General features: G+C 34.8%; 1 protein-coding gene across 8 annotated transcripts in view; it reads right to left on the minus strand.

The window, feature by feature from the left end:
• PCDH7 (protocadherin 7) overlaps positions 1–25,085 on the minus strand; it is a 255,648-nt gene that overhangs the window by 131,832 nt on the left and 98,731 nt on the right. The window lies entirely within an intron of this gene.

The following is a 25,085-nucleotide window of genomic DNA, read 5'->3' on the forward strand; positions in this document are numbered from 1 at the left end:
TTGTTTCTTTGCAATATGACTATTTTCTTATCAGCCCAGTAATTTCGACTATGTTGTAGTTCTGTGACTGCATACAGAGCTTAAGTCCCTCCTGCTTGTTTCCCACTCTGCATACAATTGTGCTCATATGCATGATTGAGGCAGCCCTGCTTTCATGCTGTTTTATTATTATGAAAGTGTCTCCTGGAACCACAGCCCAGCATACCTTGCTGTCCATTCCTGCCCATCACTTCCTTACTTGACTGTGAGTTTTACTTTCCCTCCAAAGCCATTCCTAGTTTAAGGATCTAAAAGCAAAAGTCCTTTGCAACAAAACCAATTGTTGACCCACGGGATCTATTTGGTTCTTGCCAATATCTTCACTGTCAGAATTGAGGCGACACCACTTAATCCCACATGCTCTTCCTCTTCTCCTACTGGAGACATGTAGCCAGCCTTGATACAGTCAGCATTTCCTCAGGAACTGCCACTGGTGCTTAGATGCATGAGACAGAAAATAGTGAAAGGGATGAATAAGCCTCAGAAGTTTCTTCAAGACATTCTGCATCTGAGCACCTGGCACACATATCAGGTGAGATGAGCAAATGGGATCCTTCACAAGAGGGCATCTATCTCTAATGCTTCATCAGGCAAAATTTTCACCCCATTTATCCCAAAATCAAAGGATGAATTATCTGTCTTGTGCTACAAGAAGTCACAAATCTACAGTCTTCTCCTACTTGCCAGTCTCTCTACTGAGAAAGCTGGTTCTTCTAACTTCTGTGAAGCCAGGGATTCAGGCTCTGTGGGTGATATATAGTTATGGGTATATGTACAGTATTTGTATTAATATAATAATATGTATTGGTAATAAATACATATGTTTGCTGGAAGAAATCTGCTTTAGTTAAAATAGCTGGGTATGTAAGGAATATCCATATGCTTATTCTTGACAGAAAAGTGCATTTTTATTTTAAACAAGTTCTAGAATAAAACACATATCTTATCTTTGAAAAAGAATGGTAAAATAAATTGTGGAATTATTCATACAAGCAAAAGTTATTTGTATGTTCTCTCCCATATTGTATACTATAACATATTATTAAACATACATAATATGTACTAGTGAGCACATTCATAAAATATACATTACAGAAACATTTGAAATAAATTTAGCATGATGTAAACACACGAAAGATCATCTATTTCTAAAGTGTTTAGCGAAGTTCCATTTTAAGAAGATTCCTATCACTGAAAATCCATGACAGCTAATATATATATTAAAATGAATCCTAAATGTCCACATGACTAGAGTTCAAGATATGATATTATCACTTGATAAATAACCTAATGACCGTTATCTTGTTCAGTAGATGGGCTGCAAACTATGATTGACCAAAACTTCATGTAATAAAACTCTGAACACTGTAGCTACACATCAGTTACCACTAAATTCTAAACCAACAATACAAACTTTGTAAACTTCTCACATTTTAGATTTACTTAATCCTTATCCCATAGGTTAATTCTGAATATCACAGTATATCTCAGATAAGAAATTAACTGCTAGAGATACTATGAAAAGATTCAAATTAAGGAGGCAGCTCTCACAGTTTCCCACAGATTGCTTAGTTTGTCTGTTACCAAATTTCTCTGAGAAAACACTGAAGGATGTATTTGGAAGGCCCTACAGATGTATGTATATATAGCCATATGGTAAACGGATAACTATCAGACTCTTAGTAAACTAAAGGAAATAGTTTACCAATCACTGTTTAAAGGACTTCTTGGTACAGATTATCAATGAAGTAGTAAGACCAATGCACAGCATTGAGCTAAACTCAATGGAACTTATCCTTAAAATACAAAGATCCTGCCCCTTATTTGGGTTATGTCTAGGAGAAACACACCTTCAGCTCTAACTGTACATAACTGGAGAGTATGACACTTAGAGACCCTGGGGACTTTCAAGAATTCAAAGGTAGGATGCAAAGACTACCGTTCATATTTACTACAAATGTGAATGAAGGAGGTAAAAGCCTCCTTTTCCAAATATAATCACTTGCCTGGGGTCATCTTGTAGCCAAGACACACTGAGCCACAAACATTCTGCATCATCCACACTTATTACAAGAAACAGAGATGCAACTTAAAATGGGAATTAGAAGAAATTGCCAGAGAGTTAAACATTTTTGCTCTCTTTACCATTTGACGAATGATATGCATATTAATTGTATCCTACTTCTACTGCCAGTACAAATATTACAGTTCTAACCTCTATATCATTAAGATCTCAGTCCATAAAACTTTTGAGAAAACTGTATACTAATGAGATGAAATAAAGAGATGGAAGATGGATATCAGGACTCACATTTCCAACAGACATTCATCATAATAGCAAAAATATAAATGACACTTTAACCAGAAGTAACAGCCTACATTCATAATTTTGTTTTTCCATTGATAAAATGATGTCAGTAACACTCCACAGGAAAACTGCCACAAGAAATTTCCAAAGTAAGGCACATGCCCATGCAAGGAAAGGAGAGGATTATGTGGGTTATGTTTAGCTTTATCTATTTTCAGTGCACAACATGAACATAGCTCCATCTGCCAGCACTGTGAATCAACGACATAGAACTGCCTTTACCCAAATAAGCCTGTCTTTCCCAGCAAAACAGCAATCCTTAGCCTTTACTAGTTCCACAGTAATCTTTACTAAGGATAGTCCTTACTGGATTCACAGCAAACATTGTACAGTAGGACTACAAGAGGTCTGCTAATTTTGTCCCTCTGAAAGTTTAGAATTGTTCCTAATTACATCTTGGCATAGAGATGATCAAATCACTGAGGAAAGAGGCACCCTTGCATTACACCTCGAAGGTTAATCACCATTTCTTCATTGATTTAGCTGCACTTCATGAAACAGATATTCTCTTCTCCCCTTGCCAGCAGTAAGGAATAATGCCTAGGGAGTCTCAGTAAGGCCAAGTGCAGAGTACTGCACTTGGGTCAGGGCAATCACAGGTATTTATACAAACTGGGTAAAGATCTCCTTGCGAGTAGCCCTGTGGAAAAGGACTTCAGCATCCTGGTGTACAAGAAGCTGGTCATGAACCAGCAGTGTGTGCTTGCATCCTGGAAGACCAACTGTGTTCTGGGCTGCATTAAAAAATGGGTGGCCAGAAAGGAGAGGGAGGTGATAGACCCCTCTATTCGGATACTGTGAGGTCTCATCAGGAGTACTGTGTGCAGGCCTGGGGCTCCCAGTACAGGATCTCTTGGAGCAGGTCCAGAGGAGGGCCACTAAGATGATCAGAGGGCCGGAGCACCTCTGCTATGAGGAAAAGTTGAGGGAATTTGGCTTGTTTAGCTTGGAGAAGAGAAGGCTCCAGGGAGACCTCATTGTGGCCTTCCAGTACTTGAAGGGAGAGTATAAACAGGAGGGGTGACTGTGAGGGTGGATAGTGATAGGAAAAGGAGGAATGGTTTAAAACCAAGACATGGGAGATTCATGTTAGATATTAAGAGGAATGTTTTCACCCAGAGGGTGGTTATGCACTCTAACAGGCTTCCCTAGGATGTAGTGGATGCCCCATCCTTGGAGGCATTCAAGGCCAGGCTGAATGTGGCTCTGGGCAGCCTGGTCTAGTGGCTGGTGAACCCACACATAGCAGGGGGTTGAAACTAGATGTTCTTTTAAACACAGATTATTCTATCATTCTATGATTCTGTGATTCTATTAATCACTGCAATGATGCCATATTAACTTTTTCTTCTTCTTCTTCTTCTTCTTTTTTTTTTCTTTCTTTTTTTTTTTTTTTTTTTTTTTTCCCTGAGATACGGTACTTATGTTTGGCAATGACTAATTCTATGTAAGTAAATAAAATGATATTACACCTTGAATTCATGAAGAACCCTAATTTCACAGACCATGGGACAGACCACGGGTAGACTAGGTGAAAAGCAGTATATCCATACAGCAGAATGAGACATGAATCCTGTCTCTTTCAAATTACAATGATGGAATGGAAGTGTTCCTTTTATGGTTAACTGTGAGTAGGTGTTTCCACCACCAAGCCTTCCTCTGCAAGCCCTTTTACAATTGGTGCTGGACACAAAGCGGACACACCAATGTGTAACAAGATGTAACAAGTGTAATAAGTATTGGCAATTCTGTCTTCATCACTTAGCATTTAGATAAAAAATTGCAAGTTTCTATCAGACCTTCTTTCTTCTGCAACACCTTCAACTCAACAGCCGCAGGATTTTGGAAACTTTTCAAAACAACTACAAAATACGATCCACAAATCAACTTAATAAGTTGAGAAGCATAAAAAATTAGTGCAAGCTGAATACTCAGCTAAATCAAGCTTTCTTACTTTGAACAGTTCTACTATTTCACTCAGCATTATCTTGGGCATTAACCAAACCCCTGCAAGATCAGCAATTAAAGCTCTTGGGTGATTTTTTGTTTGGTTGGTTGGTTGGTTGGTTGGTTGGTTTTGTTGGTTTTGTTGTTTTTTTTTCACTCAAATCATGTGAATTCCCTCTTTGAAGCACACATGATATTTTAGGCTTTGATTTAAGCTGACCAAGGAGCTGTCTAGTTCAGATTTTTCACAGAAGCACAGAACAGGTTACATTGAAAGGCAATATTAGAGGTACCCAAGTTCAATGGAGTCAGCTACAACACTTTGCACAGGGCCTTGTCTAGTCAGGTTTTGAATACCTTTGAGAATGGAGACTCCACAGTTCTTATTTTAGTTCTTATTTTTAAATTTTTATTTTTTTTTATTTATTTTTTTTTTTTGTATTTGAATTTGGGCCAAAGAACAGAAAACACCAGTGATGAGTCATACCTAAATAATTTTATAATTCCTGTTAGCTTCACAGAGTCAATCAATGTCAAGATTAACACAGCAACTCCAAGACATGTATAAGGTAGATCTTAAAAAAAAAAAGCAGAAGAGTTAAATCAACTCATCATGTAAGTTCAAAGAGTTTTTTTAAGCCCTTTTGATAAAACGAGTCATTATCCTTTTCTTTCTATTCACTCTTAATTGCTGGAAGTTTGTTGAAAGACAAACAAAATATTAATGAACAATTACTATTCTGCATGAATAGATTCAACCCACATAACTCTTTCTTCCATTCAAATCATATATTTCTACTGTTCAAACTTTCTATCATTGTCGTTAATATAATCTTGACAGGAAACAAAATTAAACAGGCATTATTTTTCAATGACAAGACTGAAACACCTGAGACAAGTACTGCAACAGGAGAGGAGATGAGGAGAAACACACTCACAAGAATAACCCACATTTTTCCTATAAGCTCAGCAAAAGATAGTAATAATTGCAATTTCAGACAGAAGTTGAATATAATATTACGACATTAGAAGCTCATCTACGATGAAGGGAGCTTGGTTTGGCTATCAAATAAGAACTCTACAAACAGGAACACTGAATCATTATCGTCCTTCATATTGATAATATTTTAATTAATCCGTGTTTCAGTAGCTTGTCATGAACCAGACGCATATTTTATTTGTTCTGTATAACAATGAAACACAAATCTACTAATATCCATTTAACTAAGCCCAAGGCATTTTATATGATAGGTATCTATACTTTCTACAAACATACATTTTTCCTTTTACGTTCAGTATTTTCCTCAAATATCACATCTCACTCCTCATTCAAATTTTTCTTTCTGAATCAGAGATATGATAGCTGTGTATCCTGGCTGTGTTCACTATGTACTCAACACTGGTGAGGCTGCATGTCTATTGTGTGTTCAGTTTTGGGCCCCTCACTACAAGAAAGAGATTGAGGCCCTGGAACGTGTCCAGAGAAACGCAACAAAACTGGTGAGGGGTCTGGAGCACAAGTCTTATAAAGATTGGCTAAGGGAGCTGGGATTGATTTGTCTGCAGAAGAGGAGACTCAGGGGAGACCTCATTGTGATCTGCAACTTCCTGAAGGGAGGCTGTGATGTAGAGGGGCTTGGCCTCTTCTCCCAGGCAACAAACAGGACCTGAGGAAATGACCACAAGTTGTACCAGAATAGGTTTAGATAGTTTTAATATTAAAATGTTGCAAAAAGGTGCAAAGTTGAAATAAACATTCTCCTATGAGGTGGTTTCACATGTAGGCATGTTACAATTTTGACTTACCACCTTTCTTTGTGTAAGTTTATTCTTTCACTGTACAGAGTCATGCGGAAAATAATATCTGGGCTTTTGGATAATTAGGTTGGATGATTACAGAAAAAGAGTAACCAAATTATTTAGTCTAAACATAAGTAAAATCAGATTTTCTTTTTCATTAAACGACACAGTTTTTACAACATCATAAGTTAGAACAAAATCAAAATCACATAATGAAAATATTACATAATTCATAAAGTAATTATAAAAATATCAAAATTCTCCATTAAATCCAAAATGGACATTTCCCACTTGGTCAGAATGGCCTGCACGTTCTTACAAACCACACACTTAGCCAGCACTGGGATTCTCCTAGGAGATAATCACTTTTATGAAACACTAGAGAAAGTACAATTCTACAGACTTCCTCTCTGAACACAGAAGAAATAGCCTTTCTGGATAATGTATCTGGTATTAAATTACCACCATTCTTCATATCTACATTGCAAACTATGTTTAAGTGTGAAGTCACCTAAGCAAGTTCAAAAAGACTTGTTGAAGAAGGCTGCTCTCAAGCTTAAGTGTCCTCCATCCGCATTCATACAATGCATTATAGATGAGTATGTGCAATTTCCATTTTGAACTTCGCAACTTTCATGATTTTTGTATTTATTTTTAATTTTCTGATGCGAATGAATGAGAGGTCAGATTCCCAGTTTACACAAATCGATGTACTCTTGTTTGACTTCACACATTTGTTCCATTCCTATTTATACTAAGCTGTATTGCTTTGTTCCACTAAAACCGTGTAATGGGCAACAGTATTGTCATGACTGCAGATAGTGGGATCTTTATTGGATAAGGCAGCATGCAGTTTATAAAGCCAGCTGGTATTAGTGAAAACACTATCTGGTCAATGCTCCATAAAATAAAGAAGTAACAATCTTGCCAACAGCAGCCCTCTGTTGTAAAGACCAGAATTAAATGTAGCTCTCCCATTTGGTTAATTTTCTTGCTGCCACTAGTCATCTGAACAAGAATATTTAGCACTATAAGCTTGATTTCTGTTCCTCTCAAAGAACAAACATGTACACTTGAGATTTGCACAAATTCTTCTAGATAAGTGGTAGAATAAGATTTTTGTCTTTTGACTTGAGCACAAGGAAAAAAGTAAACCTGGACATATGTTGGGAAATAAATTTTGAGATGAACTCCCTTCCAAAATAAATAAATAAATAAATAAATTAACAAACTAATACTTCAAGAATTTTAAAGTGAAAAAATAATCCAGTGCCTACACTACTTTAAAGGAGACTTGAATAAATATAAATTTATTCAAGTTTATTTATATAGTTGAGTTCATCCTGATATCTTTATCTTATGCTTTCTTGGATTCTTTCATGCGATTATAGGTTATTGGATCAAAGCAGAGGCAAAACTGTGATCTGTATATAACTCAGTCTATAACTTATTCGGGACTATATTGACTGATTATTTATTTACTTATTTATTTTTAGATTTCATGCCTTCAAACACTGCTTTGGCAGTGTTTAACAAGTTTGTCAATTCAAGACAATGATTAACCTTCTACCTTTTTATATTGTATTTACCCTGAGTTTGCAAATTAACATTGAAAGTTTATGGAAGAAACTTCTAGAAACAGACATGACAAGAAATGTAATGTAATGGCATTCTGAATAAACAAAATTCCAGTTAGAGGCTGCAATAGACCTAAGAATCTAAAACACAGAGGATACTGCTGGCTTCTGTATTTATTATTTGTTTGTTATTTATTTATTTATTTATTTTCAAAAATTGCAACAAAACATAGACATAGGTATCTGGCCAGCAATACAATTAGAAATATGCAAAATATTCAAAATACTATTGACTTTATCTGTTCAGTGTTGCATATGAAACACAGCAATATGCTCAAATGCAAAAGATCGTTTTCAAAGTGGGTATGCAAGTAAATGCAGTAAAAGAAAGAAAAAAAAAAGGAAAAAAACAAACAAAACAAAACAAACAAAACACACACACACAAAAAAAAAAAAAAACCACAAGCAAAACAAAACAAAAAAAGAAACAAACAAAACACTTGTGGGTGAGAAGAATGAGAAGAATAAAACTGGCAACATTACAGAAACTTCAAGAATACATTTACTACATTTACTCTTATCTCTCTTTCTGTCCTAGAAGAAACAAGGAAGAACATTTTTTGGCACTAGAGATTAATTTCTCCACCTAAAATGCCCAATAAACATGTAACAACATGGCAAAAGTCGATATTTTAAGACACACACAAAGATATCTGATAAATCACATCTAAATCAAAACAAGGTTTAGGGTGCTGAAAAACAATCCTATTTGTTTACATTTGTTGAAGCCCAAGAAAATATGTAAGGGGTTTTCTTCATGTTCCTCTGCTTTTCCATCCTATTTTAAATAACAAAAAGAGCAGTTCTATTAGGTATACAAATGTCTGAAATTTCCCCTACACAGATGAAAACACTTGCAGAAGATTTCTATTTCCACAAAATATTTTAAAGTATATATGTTTCAACAATGTATTTTTCAATAATACTGCTATTTCTAAATACATTATAACTGATCTGAATTCTTTTCCCTGCAAGTGATATGATACTTAAAATGTGATTAAAATGTGATTTCAGGGTAAAGTAATACAAGACACATTTAATTCAACTTTTGTGAAAAATGTGATTAAAATGTGATTTCAGGGTAAAGTAATACAAGACACATTTAATTCAACTTTTGTGAAACAATAAGGAAGCATTTTTAGACTTTAAAACATTTCTCTTTGACATTTTCAAAATAAAATATTTTACCTTTCTCATTCAGAATTTAACTGTATGTTAAGCTGAATTGAGCAAAGCATTTTTATAAAACATAAACATTTTCCAAAAGTGTTTTAATTCATTTTTTTCCTGTCATAATCAAATTTTAATCTTAAAGAAAAATAAAAAATAAGTAACTTCTTAGTTCATTCCATTTTTTTCAGTTCATTTTTTTCTTCTCCCCATTCTCAAACAGGTACCAGAACTATTACATTTCAGTGATTCCTGCACACACCATCTGAAAAAGACCTAATGCACTAAGGTTTTTATTGAATGGGAAATCTCTCCCTACTGAATCCTACAGAAGATAACTTTTCACACAGATTTATTTAAAATGTACACATATAGCCTTCAGGAAATTGAATAAATCTGTACAAACCCATATTGCATAAATATATTTAAATAAAGGAACATTTATGTAATAAATGTAATTTTTTTTTTTTTTCCTCACATACACCATTCTTGTACTTCCCATATTCTTTCTTTTAACTGAAACCTTGCTTTTGTGACTGATATATTGATTTTTGGGTCAGCAGATAGGACACTACTAGAGGGAACAATGGTCATAATCCAGCTGGTCCCGTTCTCCTTTTTGAAAGATGAGAATAAATTGTCAGAAGTTTGTTGTATAATATCAAAGGCAAAAACATGGAATGTCTAATTTTTTTTTTAGTGTTTTTTGTGTGTGCATGTGTTCTTGCTATCTGAGGCCTGTTAGGAATCATAGAATAACAGAATGGCTGACATTGGAAGAAACCTTTAGAGGTCACCTAGTCCTGCCCATGTACACCAAGTTGCCCAGGACAATGTCCAGTAATCTTCTAAATATATCCAAGGAGGGAGACTCCACAACTTTTGGGCGACCTGTGCCAATGTTAATTCACTCACACAGGGAAAGTGTTTCCTAGTGTTCAGACAGAAGTTTCCATGTTTTGGTTTGTGTTAAGTTCAAGTATCTTGCTATCCTGGGCTGCATTAGGAAGAATATTGACAGTGGGGAGATGATCCCCCCCCCCTCTACAAAGCACTGGTGAGGCCACAGATGAAGTGTTCTTTTCATTTCTGGGCTCCCCAGACAAAAAAAATGCCAAAAGCATAAAAATAGAAATAGCAAGAAAAGAGTAAGCAGATATCTGACTTGCCAAGTTTATTTTATTACCATAACAACTTATGGACTTTGTGTATTTTGGATTTACATAAATATCTTTAGAGAATTACCAGAAAACACTATGCAATATTTAACATGCAAGTTTACTGGCATAAAAAGCACTTAATATTAACAAATCCAGATATTTTCTACAAATTATTCAATGGTATGGTATGTTTTTACCTGAGAAGCTTAGAACACTTCACAGAGAAATTATGTTAATATTGCATTACAAATTAATTAATCAAGGCATAGACACAGACTGGTAAAAGTGATTTCCCCTAGTATAGGGTTCTCTCCAGAAAATCTGCATGCATTCAGTCTATTACATGTAGTTTGTGAGCACAGGATACTGAGGTATAATGGTTCGTATATTACTAGACATATCTTCCACATCTGAAGAATGATCTGCCATGCAGTAATTCAGACCAGTCTAATACAATTCACCGTATGCATGCTATGTGACATTTATGACTGATCTATCCAATAAGTCCAGATGCCAGGTAAATAGGATAAAGACATTGCTTTGCAAATCAATTAATTCTTCTGATTTTGACACTAACTTTAGACTTAAAAGCAATGTAAAGTCAACGATAGTGGATGTAATTTTCAGAAAAATTAAAGCATTTGTTCTGATTCCTGACATTATTATGTATATTTATAAAGACTCATAGCATTTGAATGCAATTTATGTTATGAAAATGATATTGTACTCTTTTTAAACTACGCTCCTTCAACTTCATTATCATATCTTCTTTATCCCGCACTTGTAATGGAAGAACAGATTCTGAGGGATAGCCAGTCATGATACTCATCAATATAGTAACTGCAACACTAAAATGGATACCTTCACAATGTAAATGGACAAAGATCAGGTTCAGGTAAAACTCTGTAAAGAACCTACTCTGCAACCACAGGCTGACTGCTAACAACATGATTTCAATGGCACCTATGAATTTATCTCTGTGAAATAAGAACTGAACTAGAACTGTTGATTTCAAAGTTCATGATAATGCTATAGGAAAAGGATTTCTAGTAACATTTCACAGTCAAATCACCAAACTTTTTGATATATAGAAATAAGGAAGTAGCAGATTCAACCACTTTCAGGCTTAAAAAATGGGTGAGAAAGGAAAGTCACAATAGAAACTTATTACTACAGGTGCTGGCATTTAACAATGCAGATAGTCATGTTTACGGTCAATGGTGCTAAAAAATGCTACAATGACAATCAGAGCAAAAAGATTTCTAGGAATTAAGTTCAAAAAACATCATCATTTAATTGCTTCTCATTGTCCTGGAATATAGACTTCTAAGTCACTTGTGTACTTTCAAACGTTCTATCAACTATTCAAAGTTAAGTGCTTGCATTAGCAAAATCATGTATTATTTCATGTTAAAGTTTATTCAACATTTTCACCATTTTAGTAAAAAGGCAGTTCTACTGAACAGCTCTTTTGGTGTAAATGAGTAACTATATTTCAGTGATATCAAATATTTGTCAATCTTTCACTTTTGTGAGAAACAAGTTATAGAGTACAACACTGTAATTTACAAGTCAGATTATAAATAAATAATAGTGAGATCTGTTTGTTATTTGTAATTAGTAATATCAAGCAACTAACACCATGAGATTAATATTTTCAGAGCAGGAGGTAATATTTTAATTCATTGCCCATTACATACAAGGGTATCATGCTAATTCTATTCAGGCCAGTTGAGAAACAGTTAAGCTTCAGCTTACTGTAGGCTTTTGAAGATGACCAGTAATATTCATTTTCCTATCCAGTCTACGACACCTCTATTTAAGATTAATATTAAAAATCTATTACTGATTCTACATTTATATCACACAATCACAGAATCATAAGGGTTGAAATATACTTCTGGAGATCACCTAGTCCAAGTACCTGCTAAACAGTTTTCCTGAAGTGGGTTACAAGAAAGCATCCAGATGAGCCCTGAATATTTCCAGAAGACTCCATAACTTCTCTGGGAAGTGTGTACCAGTACTCCAAGCTCCGTTGGATTGAAATGGAATGCAGTCATCGTTTTAGAGAGGGAATCTGGTGTTCAGCACAGCTTGTATTAGAGGATGACTTAGTGCATAGAAGCTATGATTATAGAATTGCAGGGGCTGAAAGGGACCACAAGAGATCACTGAGTCCAGCTGCCCCGCTAAAACAGGTGCCCTACAATAGATTGCACAGGTGGGCATCTTGAACACCTCCACATCCTCTCCTGGGAACCCATTCCAGTGCTCTGTCAACATAACCAAAAAGATGGTTTTCCACACGTTAGTATGGAATTTCTTACATTCAAGTCTTAAGTCACTACTTCTTGTCCTATCTCTACACAACACTGAGAAGAGCCTGGCCTCATCCATTTACCTTCCACCTCCCTTGAGATATTTCTAAACATTAATCTGATTCCTTCTCAGTTTTCTTTATCCCAGGCTGAACAGACACAGGTTACTCAGCCCTTTCTTATCTGGGAGATGCTCCAGCTCCTTTATCATCTTTGTGGCCCTTTGCTGGACTCCATCTAGAAGATCCCTGTCTTTTTTCAACTGGGGAGCTCATAACTGGACACAGTATTTTAAATGTGGACTCATCAGAGCAGAATAGAGAGGAAAGATCACCTCCCTTGACCTGCTGGCAACTCTCTTTTTAATGCACACCTGGATACCACTGGCCTCCTTGGCCCCTTGTGTACACTGCTGCTCGTGGCCAACCTGTTTTCCACCAGGACCACCAGGTCCTTCTCTGCAGAACTCATCTACAGAAGGTCATCTCCTAACCTATACTGATGATGTAGGAAGGTATAAGTGAGTTTAAAATCAGTCTGTCTTCTAAATTGCCAAGAGTCTTTGTTTTATTTGACCTTCCATATCTAACAATAACAGCCTTCCTAGTATATTCTGCTCTGGGCAAACATGCCAATGCAGGAGGATTGAAAATGCAGTTACAATAATGATATTTTCTTTCTTCTAAAGTATCTCTCAAGAGTGCCAGTTGCAAACAAGGTTTCATAGTCTACATGAGTTCTAAAAATTTTACAATCAGTACTTCCCAAGGGTATCAGAGAACAATCTAGAGTGCAGAAAGGATGGATCAGCTTCCATATTTATTCTCAGAGAAGAAGAAATGGACTAAGGGGTTTGATTTCCAGTGTAGGCTATAATTGACAAGCACATTCAGAATTAGACTCACTCCTAAGAGATTATGAGCAGATTTATTGGAGTGATAAGGACTTTGTACAGCCATAGAGAACTATGAGAATTGAGACTGCTTAGCACTGGTCATATTCAGTTTAAAAATAAATAATTAAAAAATAAAAGTGATTAATAAGAAATTAATTAAACAAGAATAGGAAAGTGTTAAAATTATTTTGTGTGCCAATCTATATGTTTTCAACTGTGACAATTACAGGGGTATGATATACATGCTGATATACATATCTATACCCCAATATAAATTTACATGATCTTTAACAAGAAAAAAACAAAACCCTAACAAACACAAAACCACAATACAGTGGAGGAACTGAATTTTGAATCTTTGAAACACATGTGCAGTATCAAGTTAGTACAGTATTTGCTCTATCCAGATAACTGTCCTTTTAAGCAGTTGTAAATTGTAAGTAAACTCTTGGCATCAATAAGCCTTGAGTCTGCACAAACCTATTCTCCAACATTTGAGACAGACAGAAACAGAAACACTTAAATATGAAGTGAGCAAGCACAGTAACACATGTCTCTTGAGCATAGTAGGTTTCTAGTAAGTGAGCTAGTGAGTGCTTCAAAGGGAATTAAAGGGCATGGTTAACTATTAGTCTCAGCTAGCACAAGTCTCTGCTATTTAGAATGTATGCTTTAAAATTTGCAAGAACAGAAAACATTTGAATGTAAGTTCGTGTCTGAGCTGACTCCCAGAGGAAGGAAAAGACAAGTAGTACTGCATTCATTGAGATACTTAGATTTGATCCTTAAGAAAAACTGCTTTGCCTTCAGGATAAGTAGTAATGGAGGAGGCGCAATTTAAAATATTTAATGGAAAAAAATATTCAGTCACTATGCTTCAGAAATGACTTTATTTTTAAGAAAGGTGACCAAGACCAGCACTAATTTATTTGTTTCTGGATGATCTTAGAGGTCTTTTCCAACCTTGGTGATTCTGTGATTCTACAATTCTCATTCTAATTCTATTTGCTGCAATTTCACTGTGTTTCCTTTTTCCTACATTTTTTCATATCACTCTATTTTCTTCTTTATGCACACTTTATGGTAATATTGATTTTTATGTTAATCTTTGGCTGAATTAGCAAGTATGTTCTTTCCCAGAGAAGCAATATTATGACTTTGTAGTTGTTGTTGTTAAATAGCACCAAAAGAAACAAATGAACAACAACGACAACAACACAAAAAACCCGCCCACTGATAATCAGAGAAAGGAAAGTGGATGCAAAGAGAAAAGTAAGGCTGAAACATACCTTCTAGTCTCATTGATTGATTTCAGTGTAATAATGCAATATCTTCAGAAAATTTACACTGGCTCAATATTAATGACATCTGAGATTTACATTTATTTGCATACCAGAATATATTTTCCATGAAGGACTGTTTCAATCAGTAAAACAAATCATTTGAAAAAATTTGCTGGCTTGAATGCTTCTACCTTTTATAATCATAGAGTTGTAGAATGTCCTGGGTTGAAAAGAACCTCAATGATCATCTAGTTTCAATGTCCTTGCTATGTACAGGGTCACCAGCCACTAGACCAGACTGCCCAGAACCACATCCAGCCTAGCCTTGAATGCCTCCAGGGATGGGGCATCCACAACCTCCCTGGGCAACCTGTCCCAGTGAATCACCGCAATGAGGGCTCCCTGGAGCCTTCTCTTCCCAAAGCTAAACAAGCCCAGTTCCCTCAACCTCAATAGGAGAAGTGTTCTGATCATCTTAGTACTCCTCTGGATTTCCTCCAAGAGTTCCTGTCCTTCCTGTACTGGCAGCCCCAGGCCTGAACTCAGTACTCCAGATGGAGAGCTCAGTAGAGGGGGACAATTACCTCCCTTTCTCCACTGGCCACGCCTTTTCTAATGCAGCCCAGGATACAGTTGTCTGTTTGATTAAAATGAAGAAGAAAAAAGGAAAAAAGAAAAAAAAGAAAAAAAAAATAGTAAAAAAAAAAAAAGTAAAAATTATACATCTTTTACTCATTAAAAAGTAAAAATTAGCACACTTCTGCAAAATCTTCAGTGTGAGAATAAGTATTTCTAAGTGTAAAGTGACCCAACTTTACAATCTCATCTATCACTGAGATGATAGTTTGTCATTGGATACATTGCTTTCTACAGAAATTTCTAGAACTCTGTTGATCCTTCAGAAGGGAGGATTCCAGTGATATCAACGTTATCTTATTCAAATTACAACAAATTTAGAATCCGTTGAATTTCATAAGGGAAGGTATTTTTCACTGTATCAAACTAGCGCACAATAATGGTGGCTGCTTTGTTCAAGATTACTATTGTTACCATATTGCAGACAACTTTTATGGGCCTCAGGTTCTTTGTCAGTTATCTAAATATGAGTGAAGTAGCTTAACAAAGACAAAAAACCAAAAAATCCTATGTCACCTCAATAGGACAAGTATTGTCTATAGGATCAACAGAGACAAAGCAACGTGTTGAATGCACATTATTAAAATCACTGCTAGTCAGCTGATTTATTCCTATGCTGACTCAGTGTTTCAGAGTGAAATACTGCAACCCCTCCTACTCCCTGTATTGCTTGCCAAAATTCACTAGGAAATGCAAAGCAATTAAGGTTAAATGTCTTCACTCAACCCATCTCTACCCAGAAGCTACATTGGAACAACTCTGAAGTCACCAGGAAGGAAAACTTTCAGTTCAGTGCCAGAAAAGACTTAGTATCTGTGAGACAATGAGCAAGAACTAGGCTGTTTTTTCCCAGGAAGATGAGCCAGTAGTTTCATGTGGCTCACAAGAGAGGCAATGTCTGCACCAAAAGCCAGGCAGACAAAGTGGAGTAGGGACACCAACAGATTTTGTCAGCAGCATAGTGAGCACCAAGAAAAGCAAAGTAATTTCTAGTGCTTGGCTTCATTCTAGTACGAATGACTTCCATGATGAAGGGCCCTATCTGGATTGTGAGTAAACAGCATGGTCTCCAAAGGTACTAGGCCAGTACAGATGTTGCTATAACAAACACTTGTTCTTGATAATCAGATCATATTAATTCTTTTTTTTTTTTTTTTCTCTCATCTTTCTTTTTTTCTCTACAAGAAGACCTACTGAATCTTATGAACCATTTGTTTACTGGAGTATAGGTGCCAACTCTCAAGAAGCATTCAAGGGGAGAAAAGAATAGCATAAATGCAGATGTCTTTATCGTGATTAATTAGCCTTAATGGTAAGAACACTATTCTCACAATAAGCCCCAGTGCTGTTTGAATATTCTGTCAATATAATTAGTGTTTAGGATTTAGTGTCACTGTTGACTTTGCCTATCGCAATGCATAAAAACTGGGATCTGATTTTTCACATAACTGAAGTAAAACAATTCCCTATTCAAACTCTCAATCAGATATTCCTCAATTTTCAAGTCCTTGGGAGAAAAAAAAAAAATCCAAGGTTCATCTTTTGCAACTCACATTCTAAATAAACAAACAAAAAACAACAACAAAAAGCCCTGATATGTCTGCCACAGTATTTTACACGAAATAGTCAGCAAGGCCACTAATATGTCTGAAAATATTTAGCTTCTGCCTGCAACTCTTCATGCATTGTAGGTGCTTGTTTATTAATCAGAAATCACACCCTGCTGTGCGTCATTATTTTCAAGAAAGGAAAAGAACAATTAGTGTTTCTTGTTTTGTATCTCACATCTGAGGAAGAATTAATGCACACCTGAAATTTACTTATGGTAAGCAACAATCTCTTTCACTCTTGCATTCAGTGTGGCCTTTCACTACAGCTCTGGATGTTCAGGGACAGATTTTAAAGATTCTTGAAAACTATTTTGGCAATATCGCCAATATGCTCATACTCATAATTTCAAGTCCTAGTAGCAGGTGGCTAATTTCTTCTGGAAATATATCCGTGAATAAAGCACATAGATAAAAATGCTATTTTTGTAACATCAATTTTTTAAAAAGGCATTCAGGCCAGGTATATTTCCAAATTCCAAACAAATGTTCATCCTCCACTGAACTTTTGGAATGTAAATATTGTAAAAGCAAGATCAAAACTTGATATCATTTTTTAAAAATATATTCCTGTCTCCATTTAGTCAGCAACCAGTTAGAACACTTTCCTTACTTAATGTAATAGAAACAGAAAGTGTGATCATTGTCAAAAATACTTGTCATCGATTTGCTTGATTTGTAGACATAGTTAATTGTCAGAACAATAGAAATAGTCTTCTTAAGTACCATTTCATAAACAAATGAATGTCTGATGGCAGGATCATTCTAAAATCAATTTTTTCAACTGATATGAAGTTTCTGGTTTTCTCTCACTCCAGAGTTAGTAATGATTCTTTATATCATTTGATCTCATACTGTTTGATATTGTTCCTCTATCCTCTGAGATGACCTTAAAAAACAAAAGTAACAAACAAACAGACAAATAAAAAAAAAAAGAAAGAAATTACATTGAGGGAGTTCAGTGGCATTTCACAATCAGCTGAGAAGGCCAACTGTATCCTGGGTTGCACCAAGAGAAGTATGACCAGTTGAGGGAGGAGATTGTGACCCTCTGGTCTGCTCTCATGAGACCCCATCTGGAGCCCCCATGTCCAGTTCTGGGGCTCCCAACACAAGAAGGACATTGAGCTGTTGGGGCGGATCCAGAGGAGTGACATGAATTTGATCAGAGGGCCGGAGCACCTCCCCTCTGAGGACAGGCTGAGAGAGTTGGGGCTTTTGAGCCTAGAGAAGACTCCAGAATGACCTTACAGCGACCTTCCAGTGCTTGAAGGGAGCCTACATGAAAGCTGGGGAGGGACTTTTTAAAAGGGCACATAGCAACAGGACAAGATGAAATGATTTTAAACTGGAAGAGGGTAGATTTATACGAGATATTAGGAAGATATTATTTACTGTGAGGGTCGTAAAACACTGGAACAGACTGCCCAGTGAAGCTGTGGATGCCCCATCCTTGCAAGCATTCAAGGCCAGGTTGGGTGGGGCTTAGACCTGGTCTACAGGAGGGTGTCCTTGCCTATAGCAGAGGGGTTGGAACTAGATGATCGTAAAGGTCTCTTCCAAACTAAACCATTCTATGATTTTCTGATCATTAGTACTACATCTGTTGAAAATTTATTTGTATCTTGATGATTCAAAAAATACCAGTAATTACAACAATCAGTGATCAATGTATGCTTTTTTTCTGTGTATACCTATCTGCATGTAACTACTGTTACAGTAGCATCAAGATGATAAATATAACTGACAAAAATATTTAGAAATATCAAATCTTAGCTTGACTTCTGTAGTTGTAGTTAATGTGAAGAAATAACAAAAGAATTTTATAAAATGGGAACCAAAGAAAAAGCATACATTATATATAATAAAAAAACACGATTATATTTTCTGTTTATATTGAAGTAATGTTACACCGTTGCTTTCAGATGCTTATTACCTGATCCATGTAGCTACCATTAATAATGCTGACAGATAAAATATTTTACTGAAAACAACGGTTGTCTAGCAGATACAAAAACAGTGTAGATTTCATAATATCTTAACACATTTAATTGAAAAAGTCTGAAGTTTCTTGCTTTTGATCAAAAAGTGCCAATAACAGATTTCTTTCCCGTTGCTTTATGTATGGAGTAGGATTAGTCTGTAAAGAACTCCTGTCTTTGATGTTAACTTTGATGTACAAGCAAGTTTATCAATATAATCCAAAGACTGTGGAGCTAAACCTCATTTTATTTAGAGGATTAAAAGCAATTAAAAGTGTATTACAATATACTCCCATTTGGTTTCTTCATAAAGGTGTGTTAGCTGTTAGTCACAAATAAACTAACCTCCTGAAAGGATTTATTCCTCAAGTAATTAAGGCTATTGCAGAATTAAAGGCTCCATTCTTCAGGAGGACAGTACTAGCTGTGAACAACAATTTCCCTTTGCAGGAGGAAGGGGAAAAAGAGAAATTGGAAAAAAAAAAAAAAAAAAGAAAGAAAAAAAAAAAAGTAATCGATTTCATAGGGAACCAAATCAGCTTGAAGGACAAAAATATCTCAAAATCCTTTAGAAACTATTCTCAATCACAATATATTTTGATTTGTGTTGTATTTTATGTTAAGACAGTTTGACTCAAAAGCTTGCATTATCCTCCAATAATGCTGCATAAGCACAGATAGCAATCCAAATACATGCTATGTAGTCAGCATTTATTGAAAGGACAAAATGTCTGAATGAATTGTGGCTGTATGAAAAATGTGTGTAAACTGTGTTTATTTTATAAAGATCCTTCTCAGTGTCATCAGATTTTAGAAATAATAAAAAAATATAGAGTAAAAAAAAACACAGTAAAGCAATTCTATAAAACATGTGCAAAGTTAAAATCTGTATTGAACTGTTACTTAACATCTTTATTATGAAATATTAATTAAGTTTAAATTCATCTGTGATTTTCATTTATGGTTGCTTTGCTTTGATTAAGATTTTATCTGAGATGGCAAACTAAAAATATTATTCTTCACATCTGAAATATGTAAAATATATAATATATATAATCAGGTGGTAAAACTTCTCCAGAGGCACACAGGCCAAAATCTAGAATGATGTTGATAAATAGTTTTTTCCTTTATTTTTTTCTTAATCAGTTCTATATTATTTTCTGTCTCCAAGCTGGAATGAAAAACTGAAAATTTGGAATTATTTACAAAATAATAATTTAAAAAAAAAAAAAAAGCGGGTAAATCAAGTTTTTTGCTTAGATTTTAAAAGTGGCCAGTTGTCACAATAGCTGGCCTACTACCAGAAATACATTTAGAAAATGGATATTCATTTTTAAAACGTATTTAACTCTCATTTTTAAGCTACAAAATAGGAAGCTTCATAATACTGAAATGTACATTGAAAAACAAAAACATTAAAAATGAAATATCAGGTTTTTTAAGCAGACCCCAGGAATCATTTCCTGATAAATAAATCAGAATTTTACCATCAAAAACATGATGATAGGAAACAACTGATTTTATTTTGCCATGAAGATTCCCCTGTTCTCTGGATTTTCCCTAGAGGTATTGTTTCAGTTTGATACCTGTCAGGCTTTGCAATTAGTACAAGTGTAATAATAATTAATAGTTTAGTGCTTTTTATTGAAATATCTGGGTCTTTCAGCAGATGTAAACTATATGGACCTCCAAGTGCTTAGACAATTTAAAATTATAAGGATATATGGAAAGAATGAAATTTTGGTTTTATTAGATATAATGTGTAGCTTTATTTTTAGTGAACACAACAGAATTTAGGTACCAGCAATGGTTATTAATTGTCTCATTCAACAGAATTTAGTTCTAAGTACTTTGATTATAATCCACAGAAACTGAGGACACTGAATATATCATTTTGTACTTCTGTATCCTTGTTGCATATCGTGTCTTCAGATAAACCAGCACTGAGTGATAGAAATCATTTTTCCTCCAAAGATTTAAAAAGAAATTCAACTGTTAACCTTGAAAAAATAAGCAATCCTCTCAAGGAAACACTTTCTCTTGTACTTATTTTAAAAGAAAAGAATCGAAATAATAAAACCATATAGAACATGAATGAACTTAACAAAAGTGTACTGTATCCTTTAACCCTGTCAGCAGTATAAATATTTGTGTTCACGGTATTAATAATTTACAGACTTTCCTTATTTCACTTTTTTATGAACAGTAGCTGAAAAAAACCTCTTCAAATATTCATGGCTACAAGCAAAATCTTTGGGATTTTTTACATTCTCCCTCATGGCATTTATCTGACTGATCACCTCTTGTTCTCCTGATAGCGTACTATTTCTGTACATTCTGCATCTGTGGCATTCACAAAAAGTTTACTGCATCTCAAGCATACATAGAGATGTGTCAGAATTAGAGCTGATTAGATAGAATAGTAACACTGGAGAACATATTCTTTAGCATAGCTCTGTGACTGACTAATCCTTTGGAATGCCTCCCTATATCTGGATTAGCTACTTTCTCACAAGTTTTGTGTAAATCAGTTTCATCATCAAAAAAAAAAAAAAAAAAAAAAAAGTCAACAAAAAAAGCAGGCAACCAACCAACACCCCAAATTTCATAAATTCAGTGGATGGCTGAATTTTATGATTGTAAAGGTCTTCTCCAACATAAATGATTCCATGGTTCTAAAAAAGCTAGTTAATCTCAGGGGAGAATATATTAATGATTACATTAATCATCACTGTTGCAATAAATAAAGGAGTTTTAAATATAAAGTCATCAGAAATGTTAAAAAAATACTTGATTTGGAGGTGTTTTCAAATTAGTTCTCTAAGCTGGTAATTTACTGTTCTGTGTTCAGTTCAGGCTTACTGCATTAAAGCACTATTTTATGAAGTGATTCATTGTCAGTGCCATGAAAAACAAAATTCTGATTAAGAGATGTAATACAGTTTTCAATGATAAATAATTTATTTGTATCCTTTCTGTATTACTTTACAATTGCTGCAGCTTTGCCTCTTGTTATACTCAGACACTAACAACTAATATATTCACACAAGTTTTACACATCAAATTAGCTCTACTCCTGTGTTTTACTGGGATACCAGAATAAGGCCCGTCACATGGGCAGACTTCAAATGACCACATCCTATAGACTGATCCAATACTTTTTAGCGTTAGGTAGAAAATTTCTGACACTGTTTAAAATCTATAAGAAGTATTGAATGCTTTCATTTGAAGCACTGTCTGGACGTTTTATGATTGGATCCCAAACTCCACAGGAGTCTGCAGACACCGACATATCTAAGAAAATATGTCTTGCTGTGCTTCAGAGCTAAGCAGAAAGATGCATAAATCCCATCTGGCTCCCAAGACAAATCTGAAGAGTTAGTCATGTGAGACCTTTTAATATAGTATGATATGGGCTATAAACACCTCTATTTCCCAAGAGTTTCACTAAACTAATTGAGGGTAAAGAAATCCTTACATAAAATTTATCCTTAATTTCCCTGGAAAAGACTGAGATGTCTATGGTAAATGCATAAATAAAATACCTATACATTAAGCAAGTACTTAAGCCATCTTTGAACACAGATAAACTGATATTCAATAAGAACAGATTTTTTTTTTCTGTCAATTTCAATGCCTTTCTCCACTTATCACCCACTATATTAAGTTTTAAATTCTGTTTAATTTAAATTATGTTATTCATAACCAGTGATAAACTTGCTGTTGCTAAAGCAACAAAAATCAATTCAAAAAAGATTTTAGAACAGTGTAGATAGACAAAGGAGGGTTATAAATGGAACTGATGACAGACCTTGTCTCTAGTGTCTTGAAAGTGTCTTGGTTACATTTTAATGCAGATATGAAAAGAAAATTTTAATTCCTGTTTCAGCTTCTTCTGAAGTGAATAGAGTATTTGCAGTTTGATTACTTGCACTTTTATTTTTAATAATTTTCTGTAGGTTTTTATGTTTTCTTCAATAAAGCAATAAAAGGAAAAAAAAAAAAACCAAAAAAAAAACCAACTGTATGTACATGATTGTATGTAGCAGTAGAAGATTAGCTGCTGCCAGAACTTTCTGAGTCCATATTTCTGAATGTTTAGTGAAAAAGAATAGGAGAAAGGAGGATGCAAAGTATGAACATATTTGCCAACCCTAACTTTGAAAACTTTAGAAATTCAACACTACTTTACAAATTACCTCATTTTTCCTACTTTCAAAAGATAAACAAATGAAGGGTTTTTATGCTTGCCACTTTTTAATACTGAACTTTATTCACATCCATCAGAGAAATCATAGCACTCTAAAAAATAGTCTTAGACTTCTGTCGTTATAATTAAAATTATAAATCTTCACAAAATGATATGTAAAATCTCCCCTAAGTTTTCTGAGAGGCCATTTTTCTTGTTGCTACCTATTATTATTTTAGAGTTGAATTATGCAAGGAGTCATGCTGAGACTGTTTTTTCAAAATTTCCCACAAACTATTATCAAGAAATAAGCAAAATGGTTAAATTAGTGATACAGAATCTTATATGTCAGCAGGTAACCTGCAAACTTGAATAAACAGTCTGATAAAACCAGTCATGATTCATTATTAAGATCTCTAATTTGCTTGCATTTTTTAATATTAAGATACACAATTTCTGCTGTATAAAAGTAGATTTAAAGTAAAAATATACAGAATACACATTCATAAATAGAATTCATAAATAACAGAATTTGAAAATTGAACTTTTAGAAAAACTATTAAAAATAGCTCGCTGATTAAAGGTTTGCACTGTTTGCTTGCTTGTTTTCACTTTGTTAAAGTTCAAGTGAGTTTAATTATAAGATGGGAAGAGAAGTTCTGAGTAAGTAGACTATATGAATACACAACTGAATTACAATGCCATTATTACACTCTCTGCTCAGATGACTCATAACACTATTGCAATTACATCCATCTATCTGGATGACGTAACAATTAGTGAACATATTAATGGATTAATCACAGAATCAGAGAATTGCAGGAGTTGGAAGAGACCTGAAGAAATCTCCAAATTCAGCCCCCCTGTTAAAGTAGGTTCTGCACAATAGGTAGGAGGCCACACATGTCTTGAATATGTTCATAGAAGGAGACTCCACAACCCCTCTTACAAAATACTAAGTTGATAAAATCAGGTATCTACAGATTCCTGTAGAATTCAAAACTCTGGTATGCGTTTGTCCATTATTTAGAATAGGATTTAAGCTTTTCAGAATTTCTGGCACCCACAAAGAGACAAAGACAGTCAGTAGTATTATATACTGTACACTACTTGCAGAGATGCTTTCCCAAAAAGGGCAGAAGGTATTTGTGATGTAATGGCAGGTACATAAAAGTTAACTGTCCCTAAACAAATCGGAGGAAAGGAATTAATTTGGCATTATTGGCTTAATTTTGTTTGTTGTGACTAGTACATTCAAAATTGAATTCTTAAATTTTTAAAACTGGAAAGTTTAAACTTAAAATTGTGGTTTTGAAGCACCACTCCAAAAAACAGACTCACAAAAGACAAACATATTTGAAGATAATACTCTCCCTCTCTTTGACTATAACCAACGTTAGCTGTCTTCAGAAACACTGGACTATAAGAATATAAGGACTAGGGATTCTATCTCAATCCCAATGTGTGGAATTTATTTATTTTTTTCTTTTCCTTGCCTTTGACCAAATGCTTTGTTATTTAGATAAACCTCTCTTAATCAAAATATTGTTCTTGATAAAATAATCAAATAGAAATGAACAAAAGGAAAACTAAGCAGGGGGGAAAATATTAAAAATACTATCCTGATTTTGGCTGAAATGGAGTTAACTTTATAGTAGCTGCTATGCTGCTGCGTTTTGGATGTCGATAACATGCTCATGTTTTACAGTTGCTGAGCAGTGCTTACAGTGAGTCAAGGACTTTTCATCTCCTTGTGCTGTCCTGATAGCAAGGAGGCTGGGGGTGCACAAGGAATGAGGAGAAGATACAACCAGGAAAGCTGATCCAACGTGGACAGTTATGTTGAGCAATAAAACTGGAGGGAGTTGGCTGGGAGTGCAGCCATTGCTTGGGGGCTGACTGGTTATCATTCAGTGAGTACTAAGCACATTATTAGTAGTCTTGTTAGTAGTAGTTCTACTCGTGCTTAGCTGCTTGCCAAGTTAAACCACAACAAACACTGAAGAGTAAGGAACAAAAAAGCAAACTAAAATACTCTGAATATAACATTA

Source organism: Coturnix japonica, chromosome 4 (assembly GCF_054131305.1).
Source record: "Coturnix japonica strain WE chromosome 4, WE-NBRP24, whole genome shotgun sequence".
Classification (NCBI taxonomy): Eukaryota; Metazoa; Chordata; class Aves; order Galliformes; family Phasianidae; genus Coturnix; species Coturnix japonica.